The sequence below is a fragment of the Geospiza fortis genome, unplaced genomic scaffold, assembly GCF_000277835.1.
Source record: "Geospiza fortis unplaced genomic scaffold, GeoFor_1.0 scaffold120, whole genome shotgun sequence".
Classification (NCBI taxonomy): Eukaryota; Metazoa; Chordata; class Aves; order Passeriformes; family Thraupidae; genus Geospiza; species Geospiza fortis.
In genome coordinates, this window is record NW_005054364.1 from 3,541,011 (window position 1) to 3,560,804 (window position 19,794).

Genomic DNA, 19,794 nt, shown 5'->3' on the forward strand with positions numbered 1-19,794 from the left:
ATGACTCTGGGCTCCCCCCGCAGCGGGAAGCGGATAGAGTGCCATTTCTTAAAATGACTTAGCGGTGCCTCCAGGATAATTGGAAAACCGGCGTCGGTGCGCGCCAGAGCCCCCCCGCGTCCTGAGGCGCCGCGCTGTCCCTCTGGCTTCTCACGGCAGCCCCGCTCCGAGGAAGCTGTGGCTCCGTGGGACTTCCACTGTGCAATGATCACCTGGGGAGTGAAGCCTTCTCCTCCTGCGATGCAACTGTTCGCTGATTTATCGTTTCCCGTGGTCTTTTCACACCATAAAAAGTGGATCAATGGGTCCAAGATGAATACTTCACAGGAGATCGTTCAGTAATTCACTCCTCTGTTAACCACGTTTCTAATCAAGTTTTTCTCTGGCATTGACTATTACCCCTTGCACATCTTCCTCTGTATCCGGGCTGGCTGGGATGGAGTTAATTTCACCGCCAGCAGCCCCCACCGTGCTGTGCTTTGCTTTGGGAGCTAAAACCAACATTACATTGCTCCTTCACCAGTAGGCCGGCGGTGGGCAAGATCTTGGGAGAGGACACAGCCGGGACAGCTGGCCAAAAGGATATGCCAGAACATGTGATGCCTATTCAAATATAAAAGCTAATAGAAAGGAGTAGGAAGGTGAGCCATTCATTATTTACGTTTGCCTTCCAGAGCAACCACTGGACATGCTGAAGCCCTGCAGGAGCCCAGGTCATGGCCGGATGTTGCTTGCTGATGGGAGGTAGAGAACAATCTTTTGGAGTTTCTTACCACTGCTTAAGCTTCTGTTTTATTAAACTGCCTTTATGTTGACCCATGAGAGTTTTTTCCATCTTAGTTCCTTCTCTCTCCATCCTGCTGCGGAGGGGAGTGACAGCAGCTTGATGGCCTCTTGATTTCCAGACAAGGTGAACCCACTACAGTCCTTTTGATACTCAGCATGGGGCACGAGACAACAAGAGTTTTGTATAAAAGCAGTGGCTCTGTCCTTTGCCCCGGCATTTCTTGCCTTGCTGTCCTGGAGGAAGTATCTTATGGTGAGCACGAGGAAATATATATCCCTCTCCATACCTGGGAATAATGCACATAGTTTTATTATGCAGTCCTCAGAGATGCTTGTTCATCCTTACATGAGCTGTTTAATACTACTTATTAACACTGTTAACATATTATAGGGTTTGTGGAATCCAGTCTCATCCTGATCAAGGAGAAGACAATTTTCAGATGAGGTGATACTGAAATGTGCCCAGGGACAGCTGGTCCTGGGGTGGCAGGGCATGTGGAAGGATTTGGGCAGGTTCCTGGGGCAGTTATAATCTAAAATCCTGGAAACTCACACCTGAAGAGACAGGTTACCCTGGCAAACTGACATGCCACAAACAGATAGAAAGGTGCCCTGCCTATTCTAAGGAAAACCAGCAGCTTCTAGTACTGTTCTGGGTCCTGGCCTGTGCCTATGGAGCCACAGTTCAAAACTCTCAGAGGAATGTGGTTGAGACAGGAACCCCAACAACAGCTACAGTAATTCTCCCAGTTCTGAGAAAGTAACAGTGGATTAAGAAAACAATGGATCTGTATTGTCAATTAGTAAAGGAGGAAGAAGAAGAGGAAAGGTCTGAGCAAGAGGCTGATTCCTGCTCCCACACTTGAGAGGAACCATCTCCAAAGACTCCAAAGATTCAAGGAAGATCTTGTGAACTTGCCAGAGGAATGTGTACCTACCACAGACAAAGGAGAGAATTAGTGGTGATGAAAGTCATCTACACTGATCTAAACAATTATTCGGTCTCCAAAGATCCAAAGGATGTCCTGTGCACACAGGCCATGTGCAGGAAGTGCTCCAGCTTCATATTCTAACAGTTTGGCAGTAATATATTGCAGATATCAACACCTCCATTTTTGGAGTCAAGTCTCTTCCAAAACTTTGAAGACCATCTCTGTACATCTCCATCCTTATGGTTCAGCACCTTGGCAGTTGGACATGCTGCAAGAAATTAGTCTTCTCCTGCCCTGGTCGGAGGGAAAGGGAGCCCCAGGCATGTGCTGCATGGCACACTTCATTTTTTCCTTTGTGACCAGGAGGAGAATAGGGATAGCCAGGCTTACTGGACTGCGTAGATTCAATTGCCTGGCACATCAGACCCACCGAAGTAAAAATCCATGGTGTACAGTGTGCTCTGGTGCCATCAGGCTGCAGGGGCACAGAACACATTTGGATCTTTTCAGTGATAGAGGCGTGCCAAGAATTGTCTGTATTGGAGGCAGAGCAACCACTATGCATGTAAAAACCCTACTTCCCAGGAAGTGTCTGGCTGTGGCCTGCTTGAATATGGAAAACAAATATTTTGTTTTCATTTGCTTCTGTAAATAAAGCCTTTGTTTTTGCTTTATTAAACTGCCTTTGTCTTGACCTATGAGGGTTTTTTCCCACTTTATCCCTCTCCTCCATTCCTGTTCAGGACTGATAGAGTGGCTTTGATGGGTACCTGGTGTCAACCCATCCCATTCTCAAAAAAAAATGGACTTCCACTAAGCATCCATCTTCTGCATTGAGTTTTCACATATTCCTGCTCAGGACTGATAGAGTGGCTTTGATGGGTACCTGGTGTCAACCCATCCCATTCTCAAAAAAAAATGGACTTCCACTAAGCATCCATCTTCTGCATTGAGTTTTCACATAAATTATCCTGCTACACATTTAGGGACTAGAGAAACAAAGTAATACTAACCTTGGCATGTATGGTTTTATATCACTTGGCTCCTAGTGGAGTGCATCAAAATAATAGGCAAAGCCGCTTTTAAAGAAAGCAGTCAAAATACAGCCACAATTGTTTTGTAGCTGCATCCACACGAGGTGGGGAAATACAGTGTAATCTTGTTTCCTGAGTCACTTGAAAATATCAAAGTACATGGGTGGGATTTTGGAGTTCATATTCAGGCAAAAGTGCCTGAGTGAATCAACATGATATAAAGGTTGAGAGGAATGAGTGGCTGATGGATACTAATATATCTGGAATTTCATGTGACCTCCTGTAAGGCCCTCAAAAAACTTGCTTGAAGAGACTTTTAGAAGGGTTTATGGTTGTTCGTGTACTCTTGAGTTAGGGGACTGAGAAAAATACTGACAAGATATGCTCAAAAGGTCAAAACAACAAAAAAATACTTTATCAGCATCTTGAGAAAATCAGAGAACTTTAGCAAAATGTTTAGAGCAACATTCAATCAACATGAAACACTTCCCTAAGCATTAACTTGGTCCATTCAACTTAGCAAACTCTAGATCCATTTACTTTTAAGTTACTCAAAAATTCCAAGAAGAGGAAGTTAGAAGAATGAAAAAGAGAGAAAGACAGAAAAGAGTTAGAAGAGGGCACATACAGCTACCCATTACTGGGTTCCAGTGACAGTATAAGGATAAAATGCTTCTAAAATCATGGGATATTCAGGGGAGTTGGAAAGACAGGTTGGGCCTGGTAGGCCCTGGGAAAATGTTGGGCTTTGCTGGATCATGCAAAACTGCACCTGTATAATTATTTAATGACCATCATAAATTATATTATTGTTAAATGGGATGATTGTTTGGTAATGGGATATGATTATTGTTTAATCATAATAGGAATCATGTGAAACAATGTTTGGGGGGTTTTATGGAGATTACAAGAATCCATGCTTGGATGAGATTGAAGTATACAAGAGAACAATATAATTTTAATAATTAATGTGTAGTTATATAACAATAAGGGTACAAAAACATGTTCATCCCGAACTCATGTCAGAGTCAGATTTGGTTCTGTGCCCCTGACACCCAGAACTCTTCAGTAAAAGCGCCTGCATATAATCATTCCGTGATTGTGTGTTTCTGAATGCTAACACCAGCAGTGTTCAGGTAAAAGTTCCAAGAGGAGATAGGGTCAAACCATGTTCAGCCTTAAATACACTTTGGCCTTCCTGGTCCATTCCCCCACGGAGGACTTTTGGTCATTTAGCCACTTGGGAGCTGTGTTAGGGTCTGCAGAGGTGGGTGTGGGGCATTGCCCCAGGTGTGCCAGGGATTGGCAGACACCACCAGGCTAGGATAAAGGCCCTGAGGCAGGGGCAGTGTACAGGGCAGTGTACTACCTCGCCAGGACAAGGCCTGACCTGCCCTTTCCCCCATACACATGCACCCCAAAATGTCTCTGACACATCCAAACTCCCCATCATTGTTATTTAGGGATGTTTCAGTGCAGCGCAGAGAAACCAAGGACCAACCCACTTTAATACTGATAGAGAAAGTGGAACTCGCTGCTTTTTGACTCAGAAGGGACTCTGACCTGTGTCACTGGCACAACAGTCTTTGCTACATCTGTTGGCATGCTATGGGTGTGTTTGTCAAAACAGTCATGAGACAGAAAACAAAACTAGGGTTGTTTTTTTTTTAATAACTCAGCTGTGAAAATGAAACTTGGCAGCTTGCAAGCCTCTCTCTGGTGTGCAGCAGGGCGTTTCCTTCTCGTTGCAGCATGTCACATGAATGGCCAGTGAATTACTGAGTCTGCAGATTATTGCATTTCCTGATCTATATGAGTGGAGAAGCAGCAGAAACTGGGAAGGGTGGACCCACTTGAGGAGGCAGTACTGTTTGTAAGCAGTAAGGAGTTATGTGTGCTGGTTGATAAGGGGTGCTCATAAGGGACAAAGAGCACTGGGAGGAGGTGCTCATAAAGCCCAGTAAGGCAGCAGAAAAGTATGTATAAAGCCATTTATACATAGCTCCTAAATCCCTTCCGTTGTGACTATAGAGTAGAAGTGTCTGTGTGGGTATATTTCCAATGGAAAACATTTGTTTTTCATGGTAGATGGAGTAATAGATCCCTCACATTCCTTGTCACTCAGCACATGTACCTGTACATGGGAGTTCATGATGCAGGTACATGGAAGGATGGGTCTTGGCATCGTGCTAGCAATCCTTCTTTTTATCTCTGCTTCTTTTTCAATGATGGGAAAACCTCGCTTTGAGGGGAAGAAGAGCCTTCATAACGCATCAAGGAAAGAGAATTGCAGTGCACGTCACAGGCCTTGGGTCATGTTGAGCTTGAGAGAGCTACTCCACCAACAGCTCTTGCTCTCCTGTGCAGTCAGCATCTCCTGGCTTCTGAGAATACAGTCTGTGTCAGATATTGCTGCATCTTATCCCAGACCTGCACCTTCTGCAAGGCAGCCTCAGCCCTGAAGGCAGTGCATCTGTTGCAGTGGCAACATGTGCCTGACACCAGCCCAACTGGAAATGGGGAACAAACATCACTCCCTCTCCCTTGAGGACAAACTACACTGTACATCAGGGCCTGGGGACACCCACCATCCTCAAGAGCCCTGACCAACCTCACCTGCGGTGCCCTTCAGCCCCTGTGGTTCCAAAGAAGTTAATTCAATTTCTATTGTAACTGTGAGCTGAAAGACACTGTGACTGTGAACTTTTAGCAGAGAAGACACTGCGTCTGCAGGCCTTTAGCAGAGAAGCAAGGCATGCAGAAATTATTCCCCATGCAAGGACGTTAGAAGATAAAGAGGGGACATCTGGCTGAGGAATACAGTTACAGCCAAAACAAGGACTAACTTTGGGAACATGGGAGACATGGGGAGGGTTTTTATGGTAATCGGTAATGGGGTTTTTTTGTGTGAAAAACATATGGTAATGTGTTTTTTTATGGTAATAGGGTTTTTATGTAAAAACCACTATGCACGTAGTGACTGTATATCAGCAACTCGCTTGTAACAATTGGGGGTAACAATGTTAGGAGGAGTGATCCCCGCTGCCTTCCAGGCACTTAAATAAATGATACTCTCTTTAACACAGGAAAATTGGTGTTCAGGAGTCTTATTCTTGTTTTCAGAGATTAGGTAACACATGGGCTTGGCAATCACAGGGCTGAATCTGAACCTAGTTCCCCTCACCAAGACTATTTCTGATCCATGCCTGCAAGCACACATCCCAGCCTGACCTCAGCCCATGCCCATGCCCATCCCCATGGGGCAGAATGGACCCTGGCTAGGGAAGCCTCTGCTTGGCCTGTCTCTCAGGGATTTCCACATGTCCCCAACCCTTGGGAAGGAACTGGTCCCTGCTGCTCTCTGATACCATACACAGAAAAACATGTATTTCCTGGTATAACTGCCCCAAGCTGCCACAAGACAGCTAGGCAACAAAAATATGCTGGCCATAAACAATAACTTCAGCTATTACAGCTATGAGGGCAAAAGTTTGTGGTGTAGGTGTGGTTTTGTGGAAAGCTGCAGTTCTATCAGCATGATTATTTCAGGATGTTGACTTTAAAAGCCTATCTCCAACTGATGTAGTGATACTGGTTACGGACTTCTGTTTGCCCTGCTGCTTTATTTCTGAGTCAAGAAACAGGTTTCAAAGAAACCAGGTACTTCAGAATAATACCAGCTTTAAAAGAACTTTTAATTAAGCACATAATAATTAAAGGACAGTGCAACCAAAGGCAAATACATGCCTAATTTGTTATTCTGCTGCTAGTTGCCCTAATGCTGAAAAATCCCGTAACATCTCTCCTGTCTAATGCTTCTTGCATATTAGCCTTTTCTGTTGCTCCTTTTCCTTAAAGCCTGACTGCTTAACCATGTCTGTCCCAGCATCATGTAGGCCAGTACACTCATAAACCACCTGAAGGACTACTTGTCCCCCATGAAGAAGTCTGTATGATTTTACAGTTGTCAGTGATGCACACACAATCTCTGGTGCTCTTTCCAAGACAAAGCTTTTTGTTCCTGTTGTGTCTGCTACCAACACAGCCGTTCTCCAGTGTGATTCTTTACACACTTAAAACAGTTGTGGCACAGTATGTCCTGAGTGGGGACTGGAGTCCTGTGACAGCAAGCAGTGCGTATCCTGTTGGGAAAGCAATATAATCTGTTGTGCATGGCAAGACTGCTCTAGCAATGTCTCTTAGCTGGGCTTTAACCCAGCTATTGATGGTAGCATTAAAACTGCACAAGCATAAAAGTCACTTAGTATCACAAAAGTAGTTTCCTTTCTTTGCTGTTTTTATTTGTGGCTGCTAAACAATTTGGAATAACCCAGCCAGTTCAAGACTGCTATAGAAAGTGTAGTCAATCCTGTGGGAGCAGTTTGGGTAATCTTACAGAGTCAAGCAAGGGACAAAGAATGAGTAAGGAGAGCAGTAACTGCGACCAGGGCAAAGAAACATGCTCTTTCTGTACCTCTCACCTCAGCCTATTTGTTTTGAAGGCAAAAGAGCTGAGCAAGGAGGAGTGGAGGCAAAAGAAGAAAGAGAAAGTGGAGACGAGAGGGGATGATGAAAGTTTAAGGAAAGGCACTTCTTGAGGCTCTTTGTTAAGGGCTGGGACTGGCAAGTCTCCCTAGTAGTGGTGCCTGAAGGAATCTGGAGAATGGGCAACCAACAGCTGGCAGCAGCAGAACAAACAAAAACATGAGGCTTGTGGTCACAGATGAGTCATCCTGGAAGAAACCAGAAATAATAATAAAACACAGGTATGTGGGTTTGCACTCTTTTGTTTTGAATTAGATGCATAAATTTTCCCCAGTTCTTGTTCAGGTAATTTTGGGTCAGTAACTTCAGACTCATGTCCTTGTTGCTTCCATCCCTGTATGTTCTAATGGGGTGCAGACACCTCTGTGTGGTTGTTACAACCTGCTGCAGAAGGCAAGGGTAACTCAAGTTCTTGTTAATAGATCCCTTGGAGTGGATTGGAGTGAAAACACTAAATAGTTGATGTTTGTAAATATACATGTGTAGGGTTTATTATAGTACAATTTGGTTGCAAATTAAAAACAGGTATATAACAATTTTGGTTGTTATTATCTACAGTTATATAATAACATGGAAACATTGCAATGTGAATGTGCAACAACATCACCTATGGCCATGCACAAGGGAAAAGAAAGAAATAAAGAGAGAGAAAGGACGAGAAGGTAAAGATATCAGCACCTGTAGGCCCAGGGACAAGACTTGGCTGCTGCACAGTCTTGTTTGAATTGGGGGTTGCAGACCAGAGCCAGTGGGTGGGGGCAGAAGTCCCAAAGTAATGGTGAGGGAAAATCTCCAGGAAAATCTAAGGAGGCAAAGGAGCCCTACAACCCAGTGGTTTGTGCAAGGGAGGACAATATAGCATGACAAGAGGCATCATCCAGTCTCCAAGGATTGTCTCCTAACTCACTCATAGCCCATCATTCACCTTCTGTCTTATCAGATAAGAGATCAGCCATTACACACCCAAAAGCTCACCTCCTCCATTTCAGCAAAGCACCCCGGCTTCTCCACAAATGGGGGAATGTTTTGTGTCATTATCACTTAACAGTTCAGTCTCTCACAATGGTGTAATATGTGAATGCCACCTCCCTGAGATCACTAAGATTGTATGAAGCCAATTGTGAAAATAACAGTAGCAGAGGGTTTCGGGTGTTTTGGAGCATGACGACCAAGTTTTAACCAGCAAAGAACATGCCATCTGCAACACCAAGGACTGGACAGGATTTTAGCAAGAGAGAGTGGCATTGAGCTTTACTTCATGAGAAACAGAGGTGACAGTCTTGGTGACACAAAGGAAGATGATTGCTCCTAGGAAGAGATTCCCAAAGGTCAGGAGATGTTTGTGTATCAGGAAAAAAGTAAAGAACCTGTGCAAGTTTACTAGGACAACTAATTCAAATATATTCCAATCAAGATCTCAGAACTAGCATACTTCTGGCAGCACACCAGGAAAGATTGGCAGGATTTTCTGTGTTTGTTTTTGTAATGAGTTCGTGCCAAGGTTTAAGCAGGCTGTATTTGTTTTTAGTGACTACAGTGGGCACCACCATGGGTTCAGAAATGCAAAGAGGTTTTACAAATTTCACTTGTCCCCTTTTGTGATCTCAAAACAAACCCATGACAGAGACTACTAAAAAGGACACCACCTGCCACTATCCTCCAGGACCTTCCAATGGAGCCAATGTGATCCCCTCCGCCCCAGGGGTACAGCATGGCTGACATGCCATTCCTGTACAACTGAGCATCTGTGCAGGATGTTTCCCCCAGCTGTAGGACTGCTTGTTTGGTCTGTATCTAGACTTTTGTCTTATTCTGGAGATGGTGACAGGATTTACTCTTCCTGAATTATGTACTTTTTACCAAGCACTACACCCAACTCTCAACCCCATAGGAAGTGCCGAAAAAAAATTGGTTATGTGTCCATTCCAGTTTGTCAAAGAAAGATCCTTGTCTGAAAAAAGGTACATCTGTTTTACACAGTTACTGTCATACCACTAGCGGAAGAAAATATAGCTGTGATATACTCTGATTACCTTTAAAAAATAGCAGGGATCTCTTTAATTTAGCATCTGATTGCTACTTATTCAAAGGTCTCAGAAAAATTTCCACAACTCTTTTAACTCCTACAGGCTTACAAAATGGTTTTGTGATATATGTTTTGGAATAATTCGTGCCTGTGTAAAATATACATGAAATAAGTTGTGCTTGTACGAAAAATTCTTAAATATCTAAAACCACAAGCCACAGCCCGGGGAAAGAGATTGCTTCACAAATTGTGAAATCACAGATAGCAGCAAAGAGAAAAAACCTAATTAGCAAACGAAAGATGTGGTGTGGAGATGGGCCCTTTCCCGGGACAGTCCAGAGACACCAAGGAGATGAATACCTGATAAGTATCTATGATCAAGATAGTCAGAGTCGTCAAGGGTGTGCATCCCAATACCAGGTTCCCATAACTCGACAGTCAGCATTCACCACATCTCAGAAACGGTTTTGTCCAGCCCAGCACAGAGAAAAGGAAACTACATGAATATGTGAAGCGATGAGAAGAATAGGAGAAACTCTGCCCCAGGCGAAAAAAAAGGTATAAAACCAGCCTGGCAGAGACAGCATTGGTGAACAGAGGGGATCCGAAGCAGTGGAGTTTGGATCTGTGTTCACCCAGTGCCGATCCCAGGCTCAACGCTGGCCCTTGATTGTGGCTATCAGAGACCGAATCTTGGTCACGAAATAAAAACCTTTTTTTTTTTATTATTGATTTGGCTTTATCATTTATTATTTATAACAGTTTCATTATATTTTTCATTAGAGCACAAGCAGGCAACTAATTCTGAATTACATGCTGCAGATAATATTATCTAAAATCCCCAGAAACTTCTGTAGAATGTGACACAAATTTTATGTGAATCTGGAGGTCATGGTGTTCTTACAGTTATGGAATCTAGCCCATATTGCAGTAAAGGATTTCCCTGTGTTTGGGTTTGTAGCTATTTGCTTTAGGCTTTCTTGTTATTGGAGTATGGTGTCTCCATACAAGAGAAACACAAAAGTGAAAATTTAGCAGAGCTGACTGAAGTTTGTGGTGCTTTTGCTACTCTTGATGTCCATTGAAAAGACATTAAATACCCTGAGAAGAGTGGTGGTAAAATTTTTCCAGACCTTGCCCAGTATCTGACTCACCTATGTCTTAAAATGTTACTTGTACATTTTAAAGCATGCAGATCACTGACTGGCTGTGAAAAAGTATGGCTTATCCCCCACTGCTCTTCCTTCTGAGAATAAAGCTTTTTTGTTTATTTTTTTTTCTTTTTCATTTATTTTACCTCAGAAGTTCAGTAAAATGGAAGTCTTTAGAGATTTCTTAGCCCAAGACTCAGATGTCCCTCAAGAGCTAGTTCACCTATTATGGGAAAGGCCAAGGTATTGAAACTTTGGCACATGTATTTTGTCCATTTTTGTAATGTATTGAAGTTAAAGAGCAAAATCAAAATAGGACTTAAATCACAATAAAAATTAGGTTAAAACACTGCCAGTGTTTACTGGCAATGAAAATATTAGAAAACAATTTTTTTTCTTCCTGCAGTCCAGTCATACAATAAACACAGAGCCATAGAAGAGCTCAGGTTGGAAGGGGCCTCCAAAGTTCATCTGGTCCAATTTTTGGTGGGAAAGGGAGCCTTGATGACATTATCTAGCACTGTGTCCAGTTGCACCTTGGACCAGTGATGGAGGGGTCCTCTGCAAGCTTGAGGAGGTTTTTCCACTGATTGATTGTTCTGACTGTAAAAATTTCTTTCTTATGTCTCAAGATGAAGACATCTGTATATAATTTATTTTTTTTCTCTAATTTTTTTCCAGTAAGATATAATTCTATATAGTTAGTATAGTACTTTTAAGTCCATATTAAGCTTCCTCTGTTACCATGCCAAAAAACCTGATCTTTCAGAATATACAAAATCCCTGAGAAAAACCCAGTAGCAGAATACATACAACGTTATGCAGAAGTATTACACCATCAGGACCTCACAAAATACTTCATAAAAGTAACTCTTACATGCTGAAGAATACACAGTCACACAGGAAGTAAGTTACAAAAACAAAGGAATAAAACAGTCCTTTTGTTTCTTACTTCCTGATTGGTCCAGAAGATGTTTTGTTTCAAAGGAAAATATAAGTAGGATATCAAAAAACTACATCATCACGAACAGTAGCTTGGAAAAATTTAAACACTGTGGAATGATGCTGTAATCGGTGGAAAAGAAAAGGTGGCATAAATTTGGTGTCAAAAATTCCATCTTTATACCATTTTAGGACCATGGAAATCCTGGCTTCATAGTGACCTGATTAATTTGCATAAGCATTCTGCTTGTGACAGTTTTTAATACCAGACAAAGAGATAACAATTAATGTTCTGGTACAGTTGCAAAGACAAATACAAGCTGCCTTGCCTACAGCAATGTCCTCTCTAAGAATCAGGGCTTCACCTGCAGTCAATCTGCTACTGCAAATGAAAGCCTGAAGGATTTGCATCAGCTTGACAGGGTGGGGTCTGGGTTATGTTAGCCCAAGCTGATTCTGGTTGATTTTAGCAGTGATGGCAACCACCTAGTGGTCAGGTTGGGTTTAGGCTCCCTTTAGGTGATTGTGACAACAGGAAGTTACTTTCTGTTGCCTGTGTTGTCTATTATCCTAGAACAAAATTGAAGGTAAAAGAACCAAAAACGGGATGGTACCAGTGGTCCCAGGCTGTGAGAACAAACCAAGTGGTCATTACAGGAAGAGAATCTTGTTAAACCAGTTCAGATATAAAAGAAATAATAGAAATTTGAACAGCTGAGAACAAATGGAGAGCAAGTTCCCTTACATACAATGCATTAAGGAACTCCACGTATTTAGTGCTCACCATTTTTTCCAGCAAGATTTGGGGCATGACAAAACTTCAGCTTGTACAGCACAGTATTTCTTTTTCCCGAGGTGCTGCCTTAAACAGCTGGAACAGAGGCTAGACAGAGTTAAGGGGAATAAAAGGATATTTATTGAAGGGCCTTCAAAGGCCACACCCTGGCAGTACCAGAGCCATGACTTTGGCTCTGCCCAGATGGCTCCAAAATGGAAGCAAAAGAGGGCTTGGTCACAAGATCTCACATTTTTACAAGTTTTGGTCCATTAGCATATTGGAGCTAATTGTCCAATTACAGCCCCAGCCCATGAGGTCCCATCCTTCTTGGTTTTTTCTCTCTTCTGTCCATGTTGTTTATACTCTTGGGCCTGAGATCTGGATTGGCTGTCCTTAGGTCCCTGGCTACAGAAGGAATTGTGTCTACCAACTCTGTGAAGAGAGCTTACTATCCCCATGTATGAAAACCCACACCTTACTATCCCCTTATGTGAAACCCAGACCCACAAAATCAAAAAAAGAAAAAAACAGAAAGCTGAAACCCAAGGTATCATAGGAAATCAAACTATGAGTGTTTTAAGGTCCATAGAAATAAATGCCCATATTCTAGGTAGAGAAGTGATATTATGGTTAACATACTGACAAAAAAGAATTATTCCAAATTCTATCAGGCATAGATAGAATATCAGGAATCCTATAGGATCAGGAATTCCATATCAGGAACCCTATAGGATCTTACACAAATCATGCTTCTCACCTGAGTGCTCCAGGGCCATCTCAAGTGGACTTAATAATAACTCCTTACCTGACAGGACTGCATACACAGGGTGTGATGAGGGGATTCAAATACTTCGAAGTTATTTTCTCATCATGAGCTTCCAGAACATGCTTTCCTTCAGAACTCATAAAAATGCACTATAAACTAGGGTGAAAAAAATTTTATTGGGGCAATATTGTCCAGGAGAAACTCCTCTTGCCTCATGCAAATGCCTGAGGCTTTGTATAATGGCATTTGACACGTAGTCTGGAGCAGCTGTTCCACTCATAGAAGCACGTTTTCACCAAACCCTGGACCATGAGTGAACGACTCGGAATAAAACTACCGTGGCTAAACAAGTGATCCTGTGTCAGGTACTGTCCTGAATTACATATGGGATAATCTGATTTCAGTGGAACAGGAGTCTGAGACCTTTCCTTCTGTCATGAGATGGGGCGGTTGTGTGTGGGGGGTTAGCTAGGCACTGCAGCCACTCAAAGCAGCTCCTTCTCTGTAAATAGGTTTAGTACATCAGTACTGCCAGTACTGTTTCTTCTGCTGTTGATATGCAGCCAACCTTTGTCACACAAATTTTGTGTTAATGTTTTATTCTACATCCTAAAGATGCAAGAAATTCACTGCAAGAAGAGTAGGTCTGTATTCTGCAATGATAAGGGTTAAAATAACTGCCTGGATACTCTGGGTGCCTGTCAAGACAAGCTGAAAAGAAGCAGAGGTCTGTGAATCAAGGTTATTTGTTTGCATTCTTTCAGTTATCTCTTCCTTGGCAACTGGAGACATTTTTGAGAAACTGTCATAAACTATGCTGCAGTTTGGCATTAAAAACTGTAAGAAGGGTGAAAGATGCCATTTTCCACTAACATGCACATCATGGGAACTTATTCAAGGGCAAATTAGAAAGACATTTCCAGATACAGGCATATCATCTAAAAAAAAAAAAAAGTAGCTGTTTTTTACAAGGAATTCTGTTAAAGTGGTAGTGTACTGGAATGCTGCTCAACTTGCTTCTCTTTAAAAACAAACAGAAAATCAGGCTTTTTTTTGTTCAAGCAATCCTCATCTTTTAACCTCCTATTCTGCTTAAGCTGCAGTCTAAAACCCAAATAATCCTAAGCTTTCAAACTGATTTCATCAATCTTCAGTCCTTTTGTCAGTGTAGCAGATCTCTGCCTTTTTTTCAGCCACGTCTCATGTTTCAGAATGTAGTCTTGGGTTCTAGTTTCACACAGAAGACAGTGTTGTGCCTGATGCCTAACCAGCCAAGCTTTATTTGCTTCCCCTGTGCTACAATCCCATGCTCCAATTCTTTCTTAAACCTTATTTACTATTTCTTAATACTCTCTTTTAACCGCTCAAGGCAAATAAAGCAATGTTGACTTTGAAGGGGTCAATAACTACTTACAAATAAGTTTCAAAGTTTCAAATGTTTTCTGGGGTTCCTAATATGTTTGAGTTGGAATAGTAAGTACATGCTGCAGGTAATGAGTGGCTAGGACTTCAAAATACTATGAAGTTTCATAGAATCAGAACAGTTTGGATTGGAAAGGACCTTTAAAAATCATTTAACCCAATGTCCCTTCAATGAGCAGAGACATCTTCAACTAGACCAGGTTCCTCAGAGCCCCATCCAACCTGATCTTGAATCTTTACAAGGATCAGGCTGCCACTACCTCCCTGCACAACCTGTTCCATTGTTTTACCACCCTGATTATAAAAAACTTCTTTCTTATGTCTAAAAGAATGTATTAGATTAATATTATCACACCCCAAACTAGATAGATCTTTGCATTTAAGAAAATAGATTTTCTAGTAAAAAACAAAGCATTTAAAATCCATATTGTTTACTGACACTTAGGCCACCTTTTCCCAGCACAAGTAAGATTTTTGTAAGATTGCAGCTCTTCTATTGTTTTTTTTTTTTTCATGACCCTTTATGTCTTAAGGGAAAAAACTCACTACACTTCTCTGATGACTGTGGAACTGTTTCAGTTTCATGTCTTTCTAAGAAACTAATTCTTGCCTTCTCTAATTTCATAGCATTGATTGCTAAATATATCAGCTTTCCTCTCTGGGATCTTAAAAAGCATTAAGATTCCAACATTCCAGGCTCCTTCCACTCACTCCTCACCACTTTTGCTCTAACACCACTTCTGTGCACTGGCACCAAAATACACTGGTTATATCTTCCTAAATTATTTAAAATGACATCTAGATATTTGGGGGTTTATTTGCCTTGATAAAAACAATTTTATTTTTTAACACACTGTCACAGAAAACAATCCAAACTGGAATGGGTGAGAGCAAAGCTTGCCAGATATGAGCAAGCAGGGCTGACCTCCAGTTGGAGCAGTTGCGATGTAAATGTGAAGAAATCTTTTGATGACTGCTTGCAGCTAGAGAAATAGACTTTTTCACACCAGCTTCCACATAAAAATAAGGGTTTTGGCACAGACAATACAAAAATTGTAAAGCTTCATGCAAGTGACATCCTGAGCTGCATCTCTGTGATACAAACTTCAGCACGGTTAAAAGGAACATAAGTGAAGATTTTCCTACAGGCTGGTCCAGGGCAGATACTGACAGCACAAATACCTGTCAGCAACAGCATGGACCAGGGAGAGTTGGAGCAAATGTCTTCTGTCCCAGATCAACCAGCAGATTCCTACTCCCATCTCCAGCTGCTCTGGGTGATGCTTGTGGCTGTCCAAGGCCACTGAAAAGAGATTCCTCCTCTAGGTTCAGATTCTGGAGCAGAGTCAGATCCATCTGAAGTCCTGGTGCTTCCCAGGTCAGTACACAGTCAAGGTGAGTACACAGTAGGTCACCCTCTCTTTGTCCCTATTAACCCTTTGCCCCCTGCCCATCCTAACAGCTCCTGAATCTTTTCCTGCAAGTCAAAACAAAAGTGCACCATGGCCAAGATAGTTGTTACTGCAGCCTGGAGGTTCAGGAAGCCACAGGCAGGGAGGTGGTGGGGCAGGACTGCTGTCTTCTACCCAGGTATTTCTGCCAAGGTCAAAAACTGGGGAACCTGAAGTCAGCCTCAAAAGGGGCTTTTGTGGAGATCTGTCATGCTTGGGGACACTGCAGGCACCTGTACATATGGACAGGAATTAGACAGAGTGAAACTTGGTAGCAACCATCCCAGACAGTGCTGAGGACAAAATGTCTTTGGAAGGCAAAGCATCTTATAGCAAGGTACCACCAGTCCAGGTTTCACATGCTTAGTCCTTAACACTCACAGAAGTGGTTCTGCTTCTTGCTCTGCATGTTCCTCAGAGGGACTGGATCTTCTTCATGACCTTGGCCAGGATCATCCTGTTTAAAGTGACAGCTGTGAAGGGATATTTCTTAGAATAGGTTTTTTTTCTTTTTCCCTTCTGCAAAGTGAAAACTGCTTTGTGTATTGCTGTCAGAATTTTACAATTAATGTACAATTTCAAAGATGAAGACAGGTGGATATGAAGAGGATGAGAAGAAGCTGAAGTTATATTACACCAGATTAAGAGATGCCAGTTGTAGAGCATATTCAAGTGGAACGATGGCCATTTCTTGGTGCTGCAGCTACCAAGACATAGCAAGACATAAAAAACATGAATACACTCTGTTGTTTTACACAGTAATACATTTGCTACATCACCCTGACAAGGCATTGCAGTGACACTGCCATCCTGGAGAAGCTTTTGCTTCTCTGAAGCCCCATTTACAGCTTGCCTGAAAGCAGCAGTGGCTACTGTGCTGAGGGAAATGCAGAGAAGAGCTGTTTTGCACCAGGAGATGCTGGACTGCTACTATCCCAGTACAATCTCTTATTTGAGATAGAAAAATCAAGGAGGACACAATAGTACAGATAATCTTACATCCCTTTTGATACTGGGAGCCTTGAGTGGTGAAGCCTTGAATGGGCTTCCAGTGCAAGTATACTGCAACATGCAGACCCTGTCAGCAGAAAGGGTTACTCATTTTGGCTGTTCAAGCTGTTGTAGGATTTTCTTGCATGAAAGAAAATCCATTCATCATTTCTGCTGTCAAACAGAAAGGATGTTCACATGAGAACTCCTTGCTGCATTTGTAGATAAGGGAAAGGCCTCACAGGTGGTGTAATTGCTGGTATGGAGGGGGAGCTGCCAGCAGCTTCCTCCTTTACAATGAGACTGAGGCTCTTCTAGGGGGGAAGGAGTTTGTGCAGCACAACGCAGGCCCAAAGCCATGCTGGGTGTGCAGCAGTTTAATTCATGTGTGTTCTACTGACTCCTTTGCTTGCAACCTTGCTGGTCAGGACCACTGTGAGACCAACAGGTTTCATTGCATTGTGGCTATGGTCTCTTCCTGTGCCTGTAAGGAAGGGAACAGCTTCCCTTCTCCTGCACACTGGTGTCCTAGATTGCAAGGCAGTGTGTATTCTATTTGCCATCTGTTAGAAGTGTGGCAGTTATCTTCTGTTAATTGGGCAGTTTTCTTTATCTCTTCCACAAAGAAGAGATTCTTCTTCCACAAGAATCCTCCCTCCAGGGAGACATCTGCTGTTAATGGGCCATGGAGTGTCACTGCATGACTGATAAAAATTACATCATCCCATTGTGAGATGCTCTGCCCAGAGGGAGGAGCCAAGCATTCCTAACTGGATATAATCTGAGATTTTGGGACACCGGCACAGCCTTTTCACTGGATTCCCAAAGGAACAGCTGCCTTTTCAATCTTCAGAGGAAGACTACACCCTTCTACAGGATCCCTGCTCCAACAGAACCACACCTGACACTCCAGGAGGACTGCCGCCACAATTCCAATTGGACTGCTACCAGCACCCTGACCAACAGGGTGTCAGGTTGTGTTCTGACTGTCAGTGTTGTTTTGTATTACCACATTGTTTATTTTATTTTTTTATTTTCTTCCCTAGTAAAGAACTGTTATCCCTGCTCTCATATCTTTGCCTGAGAGCCCCCCTTACTTTCAAATTCATAACAATCCAGAGGGAGGGGGTTTAAAGTTTCCAGTTCAGGGGAGGCTCCTGCCTTCCCTAGCAGACACCTGTCTTTTCAAACCAAGACAACTGGTCATGCTCCAACCACAAGTCCTAGAACAATGCATGAGGTTGTACAGAATCACAGAATCATTCAGGGCTGAAAAGACCTTTGAGATCATCTGGTTCAGCCTTTGACTGATCACCACCTTGTCAACAAGACCATGGCACCAAGTGCCACAACCGGTAGTTTCTTGAATACCACCAGGAATGTTGACTCCACCACCTCCCTGAGCAGTCCATTCTAATACTTAACCACCCTTTCTATTTGCACTGGCAGAGAAAGCAAGAGCTCTTCTCAACAAATGTCTCCAAACCTCAAGAGACCCCAAAGCCTGGAAGTTGCTGCCAAGTTTTAGCTGTTGCACAAGTAAGGATCTGCTTTATATTTTTGAGTAATTACTGAGTAACAACATGTACTGTGATTGCAGAGACATATATTACAATGGATACAGGAACGCCCTGGAAAGCATCCTGTGATTGGAGACATGTAGTGGCAGTTACACAGCAGTGCAGTCCTGCTGTCATAGGCACAGAGCTCAGCCTTGATGGATGCCACAGTTCCCACAGCAGTTCACAGAATCACAGACTGGGTTAGGTTGGAAGGGACCACACTGGGTCATCTGATCCAACCTCCCTGCTCAGGCATGGACACCCTGGAGCACATGGCACAGGATTGCATCCAGATGGTTCCTGAATATCTCCAGTGAGGGAGACTTCCACAATATCCTTTGTGAAAAATGCGTATTTTATTATTAGCTTTTCGCAAACATTAAAATGAATATTTTATGTGTTATGTTAGAAAGTAATGCTGTATTCTCTTAAGTAGTATGTTAAATATAGTTTTAAGTTATAAAAAATGTTGAAATAGAAACTATGCTATGTAGGATACTTTTTTTAAAGAAAGGACTCGCAGCGAGATAGCAGCCACAGGACACCTAAATCTTTCAGAGAAAAAGAATTTATTGCCCTCTTATCAAAAGAAACGAACTTCTTCCTGCCTCAAAGGCGCTGTTAGGATTCAGAGGAAGAAACTGATGATGACCAGACAGAATCCTGTATTTGAATAAAATTTATGCATCATGTATGAAGTGTATGAATATACAACAAGCTATTGTTTTACAAATTAATCCTTTGTTAAGGAGTGTCCTTTTCCAGGCTTGTGCTGCCCAGAAAAAGGTACCTGGACGTCTGTAACCCTTTGTCTCTATTGTCTCATACTGTCCTAATTCAATTTGTCCAAATTATTATTACTCTAATTGTATTACTATTTTTATAACCATTTTATTACTATTAAACTTTTAAAATTTTAAAAACAAGTGATTAGCGTTTTTCACACCTCTGTGGGCAATCTGTTCCAGTGCTCGGTCACCCACACAGTAAAGAATTTCTTCCACATATTCAGTTGTGCATCACTTCCTGTGCATTCGCTTCTGCCCATTGCCTTTCTCATCCTATTGCTTGGTGCCACCAAGAAGGACCTGGCTCCATCTCCTTGGCACCCATCCTTTAGATATTTATACACATTAATACAGTCCAATCTCAGTCATTTCGTCTCAAGGCTGAACAGGCTCAGCTTCTTCAGCCTGTCCTCCTAAGAGAGATGCTCAGTCACCTTTGTGGCCCTCTGCTGGACCTGCTCCAGGAGCTCCATGTGTCCCTCGCAGGACACAGCACTGCCGATGTGGCCTCACCAGTGCTGAGTAGAGGGGCAGGGTCACACCTGCTGGCAATATACCCCAGGATATCACTGGCTTTCTAGGCCGCAGGGGCCCTGCTGGCTCAGGCACAGCCCGCTGTGC